The 14263-nt window shown below is 39.2% G+C and overlaps 1 pseudogene; it reads right to left on the bottom strand.

Moving 5' to 3' along the window:
• Positions 1-13796: 13796 nt before the first annotated feature.
• On the bottom strand, positions 13797-13880 carry LOC123393583 (annotated as a pseudogene).
• Between the last annotated feature and the right edge of the window lie 383 nt (positions 13881-14263).

Below are 14263 nucleotides of genomic sequence, written 5' to 3' on the forward strand. Positions count from 1 at the left end.
CAGGTTCCCTGCTCAATGGGGAGCTTTCTTCTCCCTCTCTGTCTCCCAGTCATGCTCGCTTGCTCTCTCTCTCAAATAAATCAACAAAAATAAATAAACAAATAAACATCTGGTGCAGTCACCCATGAGAAAAGTGTTGGTGAAGGCTTGGGATATGTGTCCATGACAGCTGTCGGAAAAAAGGAAACAAGACTCAGTCAAGGCAGGGTCACCCAGGAAATGCCGTTTGGGCTGAGCCTAGGAGGTAAACAAATAATTACCGGGCCAACTTCAGACAAAACACGTAGAGGATGGGGTTTCTCGTGGCCCATCCCCCTGGGTGTGTATTTCTGAGAACCCAGAAGTTCTGAACTAACATGACAGCTGCCCAGAGTTCAAGGATGGCGGGGTGGAAAAAGGAAGACAATGGAAAAATACATGAAAAAATGGTGGAGGAAACAAAGATAAATATGGAAAGGTCTCAAAAAGAGAAAGAAACATTTATTTTTACTACTTTCTCTGGTCATAGAATCCAAAGACACAATCCAGAGTTGCAACTCTCTTTATGTCTCTCTAAACTGCACCAAAGTAGTAGGTAGAAGAATTAAATAGCCAGCCTACTGTCCAGCAACCTGGTACAGCAGAAAGCAGTGGCTCTCAAACTCTGGCTGGCCTAGGAATCACCTGGAGAACTTGGTAGAGGTTCTCTGAGCCCCACACCCAACGATTCTGGTTCAGAAGGTCTGACGTTCTGCATTTCTCCTGCTGGCCCGCAAGCCAAACAATGAATAGGAGTACAGAGAAACCGCACCTAGGGATGCAGTGCGGTTTGAACATAGGAGTACTGGAATAGGAGTACTGGAAAAATATGGAAGTCAGGTCTAGAAACTAACATCTCTTAATATGAGGGATATTTTCTAAAAGCTTAGGTTCATAGAACAGTGCTGTTGGTAAGAGAATGGATCTGATGTTAAACAAATTGAATGCAATCCCATTTCTCCCAGTTCCGATAGTTAGAGACACTGGACAAATGGCTTAACTCTCTGTGCCTCCATCTCCTTGCCTGTAAAATGGGAATAATCATAGCTACCTCATGAGGGGTTGTGAAGACTGAGTGAAATGACACTTGTAATGTGCTTATTATTATTAGCACAACGTCTAATAGGTAGTAAGCACTTAATAAATCTTTGCAGATAGGGCCACTTACTAAAAGAACAGCAATAAAAACTCATTTCATAGTGGACTTCTGGCAGGATATAGAATTTAGAATTTAATAGAAATATTGATCTCTCACTTCTACAAAGAAACTACATTTGAATAACAGAAAATGTGAATCCAAAGTCAACCTGTTAAACGGGTATCACAGGCTGTTTCTTCAACAAATAACAGCAGAGGAAAAAGATAAAGGGAGTGGGGACCCTACTGATTAAGACATTTAAGAGATGCAGTAATCCAATGCAGCGTCCATGCACTGACTGGATCCTGAATCAAAAAAACTGACTGGAAAAAAAAATAATCACAATTAAGAAAAATTATAGTCTTGACTATTTGATGATATTAAATTATTTTTTTCATTTTATTTAGGATGTGATAATGATATCACGGTCTTTATCTAAGCCTTTTAAAGTTGTGTGTGTCTAGGGGAGCCTGGATGGCTCAGTGGGTTAAGCCTCTGCTTTAGGCTCAGGGTCCTAGGATGGAGCTCTGCATCAGGCTCTCTGCTCGGCGGGAGCCTGCTTCCCCCCTCTCTCTGCCTGATGCTCTGCCTCCTTCTGATCTCTCTCTCTCTGTCAAATAAATAAATTTTAAAAATCTTTAAAAATAAAAAAGATGTGTGTGTCTCTATGGAAGCCTTTACAGATAAAATACAATGTCTGGAGTTTGCTTTAAAATCATCTCGTGATGGAAAAGAGGCAACGGCTGGAGTATAAATGAAACGATACGGACCTTATCCTAATCAGCTTTGAAAATGTGTGATGAGTACAGGAGAGTTCATTATACTATAACCTCTCTTTCTGTCTATGTTTGAAAAATAAAATACTTTGTTATCACAATAGAGAAGTAATAATTTATAGAATTCCAAACGATTCAGTACTAGAAATGCTTTTTTCTGTTAAATTATTGAATGTCATGTTAATTCTCACATTTCTGATAATATCTTTGACATGAAACTATTTACACAGCCTACATTTCAATTTCTGCCTCCAACTACTCTTATAATTTATGAAGTTGAAAATAATATTACTAGTCACCTTGGACCGGTGCAGTTAGAAATAAATATTGAAAAGTGGTATCATGATTGAGAAATCTTCAAAAAGTCTCAAAAAGATTCGACCCCCAAGTGAAGAGAATTTAACTAGATTTTGCCCCTATTGATTGGAGAATCAAAATATGAAAAGGAATTTTTAAAAAAGATTTTATTTATTTATTTCACAGAGATCACAAGTAAACAGAGAGACAGGCAGAGAGAGAGGAGAAAGCAGGCTCCCAGCAGAGCAGAGAGCCAGATGTGGGGCTAGATCCCAGGACTCTGGGATCATGACCTGAACTGAAGGCAGAGGCTTTAACCCACTGAGCCACCCAGATGCCCCTGAAAAAGGATTTAGGAAAAGGCTCATTCTGAGAACATTTGGACTCTGAAATGTCATCAACAATCATGATTCCTTTTACTGAAAGACTGGCCTCAGCCTTCCTTTAGATGACTGCTTCCACTTGACTTTGTAAAATAAATAACCCAAATCTGATTAACTCTACCCGTTTTAAGAACACACCCATTAGATAGAATAACTGTAGTTACATTCTGAGCCACAATCTTCTAAAAGTTTGGGTGGTATTTTTGTTTTGCTGTGCACTTTATTGAACTATAACATACACTGAGAAAAGTGCATATCAATATACAATTGGTGAATATTTACAAGTTGGGCAAACACATGTAACCAGTACCCCCCCCAAAAAAAGGACAATTCTCTGCTGTGTTCCCTTCTAGTCACTACTCCTCCCAAGAGAAACCAGCCACTCTTCTGACTGCTAACATATGGATTCATTTTGCCTTGTTTTTTTGTGCTTTAGATAAATGAAATCATATGGTCAGTATGGACTCTCTGTGTCTAGCTTTTTTCACTTTTTTCACTTGTCATTATGTTTGGGAGATTCATCCATATTTTGTGAAGATGTAGTAAATACTTCATTCTCATTGCAATTTTTGAATTGTATTGTCTAAATAAACCAGAAGTTATATATCCATTCTTCTCTTGAGGAGCATTTGAGTTGTTTCCAGTATTTGGCTACTATGAATAGTGCTACTGAGAACATTCTTGTACATGTCATTTAGTGAACATATGTACATATTTTTCTTGGTTATATAACTTTGAATGAAACTGATGGGGCATGTATGCTTATAGTCAGCATTACCAGATAAAACCAGGGTGACTCACAATGAACACTGTGAGAGTTCTAGTTGTTCCACACCCTATCCAACATTTGATCTTTTCTGTCTTTTTAATTTTAGCTTTTCTGGTATATTTTGATTTATGTGTAGTTTTAATTTTCATTTCACTCATGGAAGCCAAGCACCTTTTCAAATGTTTATTGACGATTTAGGTATTCTCTTTTCTAAGGTGTCTGTTCAGGTCTATTGCCTATTTCTGACAGATTGCATCTTTTTTCTTGTTGATTCCTAGGAGTTCTTTATATATTCTGGATAAAGATCTTTTGTTCAGAGTGTATGGGTGGCTCAGTCAGTTAAGCATCTGCTTTTGGCTCAGGTTGTAATGTCCGGGTCCTTGGATTGGGTCCCATGTCAGGCTCCTTGTTCTCTTCCCTTTCCCCTTGCCCCTCCTCCCCATCCTCTCATGCTCTTTCTCTCTCTAATAAAATTTTAAAAAATCTTAAAATTAAAAAAAGTCTTTTGTTGGATATATATATTACAAATGTTCTTTCTGCAAATTGTGTTTTAACTCTCTTCATGGAGTTTTTTGATGAACAGATGTTTGCAATATAGCCCAATTCCACTTTTTCCATTCTATGTTTTGTACTTTTTAAAGTTTTATTTATTTATTTAAGAGAGAGAGAGAGTAAGTGAGAGAGAGAGCGCGCGTGCGCACAAGTTGGGGGAGGGGCAAAGGGTGAGGGAGAAACAGACTTCCAGTCAAGCAGAGAGCCCAACTTGGAGGTCCATCCCAGCACCCTGAGATCATAACCTGAGCCAAAGGCAGACACTTAACTGACTCAGCCACCCAGGCGCCCCTGTTTTGTACTATTTAAAAAAAAATCTTTGCCCACCCAAAATTACTTGTTTTTAAATTTTTTTAAAGCTTCTTTGTTTGACCTATTATTTTTATTTTTATTTTTTAAGATTATTTATTTGACAGAGAGAGAGAAAGATCACAAGCAAGGGGAGTGGCAGACGGAGAGGGAGAAGCAGGCTCCTCACTGAACAGAGAGCCCAATGTGTGGCTCAATCCTAGGACCCTGGGATCAAGACAGGAGCTGAAGGCAGACCAGGCCACCGTTTTACCTTTTATAATAAGATCTGCTGTCCATTTGAAATTGAATTTCTATGTAAGATGTTTAGGGGTCAAATTATACATGCATATATCTACATCTATATATATATATGTATTTGGAGATATATATATATATGTCTTGCTATCTCATGCCCCAATCAAGTTGACACATAAACTATTGCACAGAGACCTGGAGGAGATTCCTGTTTGGTGAATACATGATGTGCTGGGAGGGTAACATGCCTGGATTCTATAAGGAGAGAGCACAGAGGTTCTGCCTTATCTCCTAACTTTGCTCTGTGCCTCTATTGGTCAGGTCTGCATTCTTTATAATAAACCCAAATTGTAAGTATAAAATATAAGACTTTACTGAGTTCTGAAAATTCTAACAAAGCATAAAGCCTGAAGGGGTCTATGATTTGTAACCAGTTGTTCAGAAGGGCAGTTGTCCTGGGGACCCCATCTGTGTTTAGCCTCTGAAGTGGGAGCAATCTATAGGATCTACGTTAATTCTGGGTACTTAAATCAGAATTGCATTTCAGGACACCCAGTTGGTGTGACAGAATTGACCTCATGACATTGGTCCTTCTTCAGTTACCAAATTGTTGTTTATATTCATATTATTCTCACTTGTCTTACAGGAGAATTTTACATATGTGGTGCCCACTTGGCACGCTGTAGAAGCTTATAGGCATCACAAAATGCTCACAAAACTCTTCCGATTTCTCTCCAGAGCTCTCTCCTTTCTATTTTCTCCTTAATGCCAAAACACCCGTGAACATTTGTAATTTCCACTCCAGAGGATTTCCTATCATGTCTTAAGTTTTAAGGATCATGAAGGCTTGGACAGCGCTTCTTCCTGACAGGTCAGAGTGTTCTGCTCTGGTGGAGATAATCACAGCACCATCTCCAACAACCTGAGCCCTTGGGTCTTTTCTCTTTTTTACCTAGTTTCTACCTAGTTTTCTCTTTTTAGTTGATTTCATCCAGTATCATGGCTTTAAATGTCATCTATATATTTCATATATATAGATGCTTTGAACTCTGGATTCTTCCATTCCATTGTCCAGTCAAAATCCTCACTTATGGGGCTCCTGAGTGGCTCAGTGGGTTAAGCCTCTGTCTTCGGCTCAGGGTCAGATTCCAGGGTCCTGGGATCAAGCCTCATATCAGGCTCTCTGCTCAGTGGGGAGTCTGCTCCCTCCCCGCCCCACCCCGCCTGCCTCTCTGCCTACTTGTGATCTCTCTCTGTCAAATAAATACATAAAATCTTAAAAAAAAAAAAAATCCTCACTTACATCTAATACTTCTCTCGAACTTAACACATACAAAACTAAGTTCATAATGTTTTCCCCAAATCCTGCACCTCCCACAGTCTTCCCAATCTCAGTTAATGGAAGCTTCATCCTTCTAGTTGCCCAGGTATGAGTCTTGACTATCTTTCATTCCCCATGTCTGATCTATCAAAAATTCTAATGGCTCTATTAATAAGAATATTCCAAATTCAATTATTTCTCTCCACCCTCCCTGCCATAAGTAGATTCTACCCATCATTCTTTCTTTTTTTTTCTTTTTTTAAACATTTTTAAAAATTTATTTGAGAGAGAACATAAGAGGGAGAAGTGGCAGAGGGAGAGGGAGAGGCAGGCTCTCCACCTAGCAGGGATCCTGAAGTGGAGCTCCATCCTAGGACCCCTGGATCACCACTGGGGCCAAAGACAGACACTTAACTGACTGAGCCACCCAAATGCACCTACCCATCATTATTTATTGATTAAATTATTGCACTGTACTCCTAATTGGTCTCCTTGCACAGATGCCTCCATGGTCTATTCTCAACACAGAGGACAAAGAGATTATATTAAAAATAAGTTAAGGAAAAAATATATAATTTAGATCATGTCACTTCTCAGTCTGAACTGTCCAATGACACTCCCTCCCATTCACACTAAAAGCCTACATTCTTATTAAACTCTACAGGCCCTTCATGGCCTGGCTTCACTTCCTTTCTGACTTCATTTCCCAACTTTACCCATTATTTACTCTATTACAACCAAGATGGTCTCCTTTCTATTCCTCTCAGGTACCAGGCATACTCCCACGTCAGGGCTATTTACTAACTATTCTCTTTGCCGGGGATGCCATACCCCCAAATACATGGTTCATTCCTCCCTTATTCAAGTCCCTTCTCAAAATTCTGCTTTTGAGTAAGATTTTCACTGTTTATCTTATTTAAAATTTCAAACCTCCTCATCCCCAGATATTCACATTCCCTCTTTCTGCTTGATTTTTCTTCTTAATTCATATAACCATCTAACATACTGTGTATTTTGCTTATCCAAGATCCAACTAGAAGTTCAATTAAATAACTTATGCAATTAGGAGCTGGGGAAAGAAGAAGATTCATAATAGCCAGGAAAGACTTCATAGCACAGGATGATTTGAACTGACTTTTGAAAAGGTAGATGGAATTTGAGTAGTCAAGTGAGGAGAAAGGAAAGTATTCCACATGGGTAGGGGCCAGAGGGTGGGGAGGGGGAGGTGTTGAGGAAGAGACATGAACTATTTTTCAGAGAGACTTAAGATGCAAAAGTCTGATCTCTGAAGGAAATAAGGTATTGTAGTACTTTTTTGGGCATTTCCTTAAACACAGTCACTTTTTCATCTCTGTTTTCTCAAAGTTTATCCCAGTACCTGGCAAAGAATAGAAATTCAGTAAATATTGGGTGGATTATTGGATGAGTAAATGGATGAATGTATGGATGAATGGATGGACCAAAGGATGGATAACTAGGTCAATGATACAAACTCATGAGTCCAGCTACTTTCTGTTTAAACTACACTGGATTCTGATGCATTATAATTATAAAGATAATTCTTTACCCAGGGGGTCAAAAGACCGAGTTAGTTTTAACCCACACAGGAAAGAACCTTTTTAAAAAGACTAAACTTTTTTTTATCATTGTAAAACACACATTATGTTAAATTTACCATCTTAACCAATTTTTTTATAGGTTTATTTATTTATTTGAGAGCACAGGAATGAGTGGGAGGGGTAGAGGGAGAGAGGATCTCAAGGCAGCTCCACACTAAGCCACTAAGAGCATAGCCTGGGTGAGGGGGCTCGTTATCACAACCCTGAGATCACAACCAAAAGACAGATGCTTAACCTACTGCACCACTCAGGCATCCCACCATCTTAACCATTTTTAAATGTATAGCTTAGTAGCATTAAGATTTTCACATTTCTGTACAGTAAGTCTGTGGAACTTTTTCATCTTGCAATACTGAAATGCTATACCCATTAAATACTGATTACCCATCTCCCTCCCCTCAACTCTTAGCAACCCCCTTTCTACTTCCTGTTCCTATGATTTTGACTGTTTTAGATACTTTGTAGGAATGGAATATTTGTCCTAAAAAGACTACAAGAAATTTTAACTTCCCTTTATGCTACTTTGACAGTAGTCACTGGGAAACAGTCTACCTTGGAAGACAAAGTTCCCTGTTCTGCAATTCAAAACTAGATTGAGAAACAAAAGCTGATGATTAATTTCTTGGTTTGATCTTTATGTGTATTCAGCAGAGAAAATGATAATTATTCCCATTATATAAATTAGGCAAGTCAAAATATTGTATTTTATCAATTCTGAGTCACTAATTTCTAACCCCCTCTACATTTTAATATCTCTGAAATAAATATATGTCTTATATTCAATGGTATTTTTGCATTATGTCAGTTTAATTGGCAGTATTTCTTTTTTCCTGGTGGCTTTTTTTGCTTTTCTTTTAAGTAGGCTCTATGCCCAGTGTGGAGCCCAATGTGGGGCTTGAACTCATAACTCTAAGATTAAGACCTGAGCTGAGATCAAGAGTCAGATGCTCAATCGACTGTGCTATCCAGGCACACCTCCTGGTGACATTTTTATTTTAAAAATTTTTATTTATTTATTTGAGAGAGAGAGTGAGAATGGGAAAGAGAGAGCATGGGAGGGGAGAGGTCAGTGGGAGAAGCAGGCTCCCTGCTAAGCAGGGAGCCCAATGCAGGACTCAATCCCAGGACTCTGGGATCATGACCTGAGTCGAAGGCAATTGTTTAACCAACTGAGCCACCCAGGCGTCCTCCTGGTGACATTTTTTAATTGACAAATTTATAAGCATTGGTGTCTTCAAGCTATGAAATAAGATAAATGATTAACTCAAAATCTCACACAAAGTTCATGACCAAGGGATTGGCACTAAGGCTTCCTCAGTTTTAAAGTAATGTTTTAATGGCTAGGTAACACTTCCACTTAAAAAAAAGGGGGGGGGGATTCCTTCCCAAAGTGCTTTTTTGCCATATCTTATGAATTTAAGGAAATTCTCATTTACCTCTAGATGCCTCCCATTTGATGTTAAAAGGTAAGGATTGTGAGTTTCAGAGACACTGTCTTATGACAAGTTTCTTGCAGCTGGGACCTCACCTCATACTGCCAGATACAGCAGATCGCAATACAGGAATGTCTCACCTATTATATGACACATCCTTACACTGAAGAGTAACTTATTAGTTATCTGAAACTCAAATTTGACTGGGCACGCTATATTTAATCTTGCAGCCCTAACTTCACCTAATTCTTGGAAAAAGGGCTATCAATGGATTGGTTTTGACTTTTCTCAAGGTTCTCAGTGAGAGGGCTGGGCAGGGAGATGTGAGATGCCCCAGTTCACGAAGAGTTGAGACCCCCTGGACAATGCCTGACCCAGGATTTGGGAGATCCCTTGATCTGGCTCTTAAGATTCTTATTGGAAGTGTACCAAATACTCTATTTTAGCTCATGGCCAAATGTCCTAGTGTTAAAATAAATATTGGACTGAAGCTAAGTATCACCAACTTAGAATGCATTTCTAGGGCAGGGGCTCACCCCAGGACCCTGAAATCATGACCTGAGCCAAAGGCAAACGCTTAACCAACTGAGCTACTCACACCCTGCCAAATACGCATCTTAGCAAGATGCCTAAGTGATTTATGTGTGCATTAAAGCCTTACCTCCTAGAAGTATCCTAGAAGTTACCAAAACTGAATGTTGCATTTCACTATCACTGTCTAATTGGCTAACAATGATGAAGAACCAGGGACTCGGAGTGGTCCCTGTGCCTCAGAATGACAACTGGACCTGATTCAGGATTCTCTCATGGTGAAGTATGGGGATTATTTCAACCAATGGTGAACAGATGTCAATTGCATTCCTTTCCATCCACAGTGTTCCTTTTCACTCCTTAATTAGCATAACCACCTCCCCAAAACCTCTTATCTCCTGTCTAGCCCTTACCCCTGGCTTTGTTTCCCAACAATAACTAGTTGATACAACATCTCCTATGATACATCAAAATCATTATAAAGGCTTACCCCCAAAATATTTGGGGAGATGATATATAAAATCTTCAAATTTGTTTAGAGGCTTCTGCTAAAGACTGATTCCCAGCCCTGGCTGCATATTCAAATTACCCAGTGGCTTTAAAAATTCTGATATCCAAGGATCCCTCCAGACACTTTAAATCTGGATCTCTCAGCTTACAATGCAGGCCTTAATCTTTTTCTAAAGGCTGTCCAGCGGATGACTAAAATCACCAAAATCTAAAGAGAGAAACAATGTTCTAAAGTCTGGCTTAATTACCATGCCTCTTCTACATGACTTGGCCTATGCAGTCATACTCAATACTCATGGTTGTGGAAATTCAAGCAAATGAAACACAAAAGTCTTCTTAGTTGGGGAAGTCTCATAATCTATGTCACATTGAGGAGCCTTCTAAGCAAAACCATCACTCTATAAACCCTATCAACTGTGAACTCTATACTAAATGCATTTTAGGAATTGAGTTCTTATCACAAACTTCAGACACATAGAAGCTGGTATATCAACACTTTACCCTAATACTCATGTTTCATTTTCTCTTATTCCTAAGCTGGTGACTCCCCGAAATGTGTTGAGGGTACATTTCCAATGAACCCCCTTATTTTATCAGTAGGAAAAAAATGTGAGAGTGAGAGTCCTATAGACAGTTTGGGATTGGAACTCCAGGTTAGATATTGGTTCTCATATCTCTCCACCTAGTCTTATGGGAGAAAATACCCATTTTTTTAACTCTTCTGGTCTAAGACTGTTATTTAAATTTACCCAAATCCTTCCAGCAGCTGAATGGTTCATCTCTACTCTTGAAGAGGAACTCTTGATTACAACTCTGCAATCCCAGGTATGCTTTGGAATCTGAAGTTTGTTGAGTATAGAAAGGTAACACAGCGCATGTATGGCAAATCATATCATATCTTCAGGAAGTTCTAAAGCAGCATCCTGTAACAAACACATTTACATCTCTGCAACTGAAACACAAAAATTCACAGTAAGTGAGATGAATACACATCATAAACAGTCTCACGTGAGTTCTGGTTTTGTCATTACATTTAAGAGAAATTTTAATTTTCAGAGCTTTTTCTATTTGGGCATTGTGGATAAGAGATCACAGAGTGCAAGTTGCTGCAAAAGAATAAAAAGGAGTGAACTTCAGTTGGGAAACGCTGAAGGGGAAATGAACAATGACAGCGGTGTCCACTGGAAAATCTCTTTTAACAGATTTCTTCCTCCAAACAACCCAGATTTGGAATGAAAATTGTCTGTGGCCAGGCTCAGAGTTCCAACCAGGAGACATTGGAATAAAAGGTACTGAGGTGGACTGGGTGATGGGTTTTGGGGAGAGATAGAACAAGGGAAATAATAACAAGCCTTGGGAGCGCCTAGAAATGGCATCTTGTATGTGGGCTAATTATTTTCAATGATGATTCATCCCCCAAGCAGTTCGCAGCTGGCTCCCTTTTAGTTCTCCATTTTAAAATTCATCTACATCAACGCAGTTAGTGGTGGGTGGTTCAGGATGTCTTGGCCCACCCTCAGACAGATCCATTGTTCTTGTAGCTTTTTAGAAATCTCATGGCTTCTCTTCAAATCTTTTGATTTTGCCTCCAAAATGCTCAGGTCTTCTCTGTTCCTTGACTGTTTTCTCTTGGCAAGGACAAGGAAGGGATCCTAAGGTCTCCTTTGACTATCGGATTGGCTTTTGCTCAAGGAGCCTCACAGGTTAGTGCAAAAAAGATTGAAAGTAGGAGGCTGTAGCCCTCCTTTCAGAAACCATATGCTGCTTTTCTTTCTCAGCATATTCCTGAAAATTTCCTTTTGGCAACATCTTTTAAAGAAGGGATCTAAACTGAGATGTGTCAGATCAAAGATAGGTTAAAAATTCAGAAGCAAATAATTTTTTCCTCTCAAACACTTCACTGAATAGAATAACCAAGCACTTCAGAAGTAGAAAGTCACTTTTAAGATAATCTCAGGTTTTTTGGTAATGTAAATTTTGTCAGTGCATAGTGTATAGACAGAAGAGTACACAAATCATAAGTGAACAGATAGATAAGTGAACTTATCACAGAGTTTACGCACTGTGTAAACTACACACTGTGTAGTTGGGGTCCTGACTAAGAAATAGAACATGACCAGCACTACAAAGGCTTTTCCAATGGTCCCCAGCCCAAGGAAGACCACCAAATGTCTAAGACCACAGACTAGTATTTTTTTGTTAATTTAAATTTTCTGATTATGTTTCTTTTTTTTTTTTAAGATTTTATTTAAATTTTTGACTGAAAGAGAGAGAGCATGAGCAAGGCGAGTGTCAGGGAGAGGGAGAAGCAGGCTCTGCACTGAGCAGGGAGCCCGATGTGGGATTCTATCCCAGGAACCTGGGACCATGACCTGAGCCGAAGGCAGACACTAAACTGACTGGGCCACCCAGGTGCCCTTTTCGTTTGTTTCTTATTCACAATCTTGTATTTTGAGATTACCGTGTTGTGTGATAGCTGTATTTCCATGGTTTGCACTGCTGTGTAGGGCTCTTTTGTACAAAATGTCCCTTCGACATTCTACCATAATGGTCCTTTGGTTTGTGGCTGCTTAAAGCCTTCTTGTTAAGTGTCCTGGGTGAACATAGACATGCTTTCCTGTTGAATACCTAGAAATGGGATTCCACTGTTGAGTCATATACATATACATGTTCACCTTTAGTCCACGCCGCCAGTAAGTTTTCCAAAGTGATTGCAGTAATTTTTATTCCTGGCAGCAGTACATGAGAGTTGCATGGGGCTTTCAAAATCAGATATCTGGGTGCCTGGTTGGGTCAGTTGGTTGGCCACCAGACTTTTTATTTCAGCTGGTGTCATGATCTCAGGGTTGTGAAGTTGACCTCCCTCTGTGCTTAAAGAAGCGAGGAGTCTGCTTCTTTCCCTCCCCACTTCCTCTGTTCCTCCCTCTGCTCAAGCATGCATGGGTGGTCTCTCTCAAATAAATAAATCTTTTAAAAAAAACAGAATCTAAGCTCAGTAATATCTTTCAGTTTAGGTATTTGAAGTTGTCCCTTGGTTTTATAACCATAAGGATCCTCACAGTTAATCTACAAATCTGTCCTTACCTTTGTTTTTTTTTAAATTTTTTGGTTTTTTAAAATTAACATATAATGTATTCTTAGTCCCAGGGGTACAGGTCTTTGAATCACCAGGTTTACACACTTCACAGCACTTACCATAGCACATACCTTCCCCAATGTCCATAACCCCACCTCCCTCTTCCTACACCTATTCCCCCAGCAACCCTCAATTTGTTTTGTGAGATTAAGAGTCTCTTATGGTTTGTCTCCCTCCTCATCTCATCTTGTTTCATTTATTCTTTTCCTACCCCAACCCCCCCCCCCCATGTTGCCTCTCAACTTTCTCAAATCAGGGAGATCATATGATTATTGTCTTTCTCTGATTGGCTTATTTCGCTAAGCATAATACCCTCTAGTTCCGTCCACGTCATTGCAAATGGCAAGATTTCATTTCTTTTGATGGCTGCATAGTATTCTATTGTATATATATACTACATCTTCTTCTGTCCTTACCTTCTAAAATAATTTCAGGTTTTAAAGTAAGTTCCAGGTTTAAAAAAAAAAAAAAAAAAAAGCCTGGCTCACTGTTTTATGAACTTCATGGCACGCCATGGCCTTTTCTATCCTTTCCTGAGGAGTCTTCTTCAGCAGAGCTTGGTGCTCTGATTTGACTACTTCTGAACTTGCAGAGAACAGTTTAAGAGACTTACAATTTAGGCACAAGGTTCAGTATTAAAACTTAATTCATTAGTCATTGGAGAGTTTGCAGAGAAAATGTTCTCAATTCTAGTAAAATCTAATACTGACCATACCTTCAGACAACAAAGTTACCGGGAAGATTTTCATGTGTGGTTTCTCTCTCTCATTATTTTGGGAAAAGTTTTCAATTAGCAATAATCGCGCCTCGGATAAACCTCATTGGCTACGATACTGCCACTGCACAAAGCTCTCTCTCTCATTATTTTGAAGTCACATTCATAGACATTCATAAAGCCAAGAATATATAGAGTCTATTCGTAACTTATAGAAGTTTTCTTCTAATAATGGCCTTATTTTATGCACAGGTAAATAAGCTAATAAAAATAACACTTATTTATTAACTGCCGAGTATGTGTCAAGCAGTGTAATCTAGGTTTTGTTTTAGACCCTTGCTACTCAAAGTGTAGTCCAGGATCAGCAGCACGGACAACATCTGGGAGGCTTTTTTGTTGTTGTTTTTAATCTTTTGAAAGATTTTATTTATTTATTTGTCAAAGAGAGACAGAGCAAGAGAGCGCAAGCAGAGGGACCAGCAACAGAGGCAGAGGGAGAAGCAGGCTCCCAACCGAGCA

The sequence above is a fragment of the Mustela putorius genome, unplaced genomic scaffold (assembly GCF_011764305.1).
Source record: "Mustela putorius furo isolate JIRA1106 unplaced genomic scaffold, ASM1176430v1.1 tig00000874_pilon_pilon_pilon, whole genome shotgun sequence".
Taxonomy (NCBI): domain Eukaryota; kingdom Metazoa; phylum Chordata; class Mammalia; order Carnivora; family Mustelidae; genus Mustela; species Mustela putorius.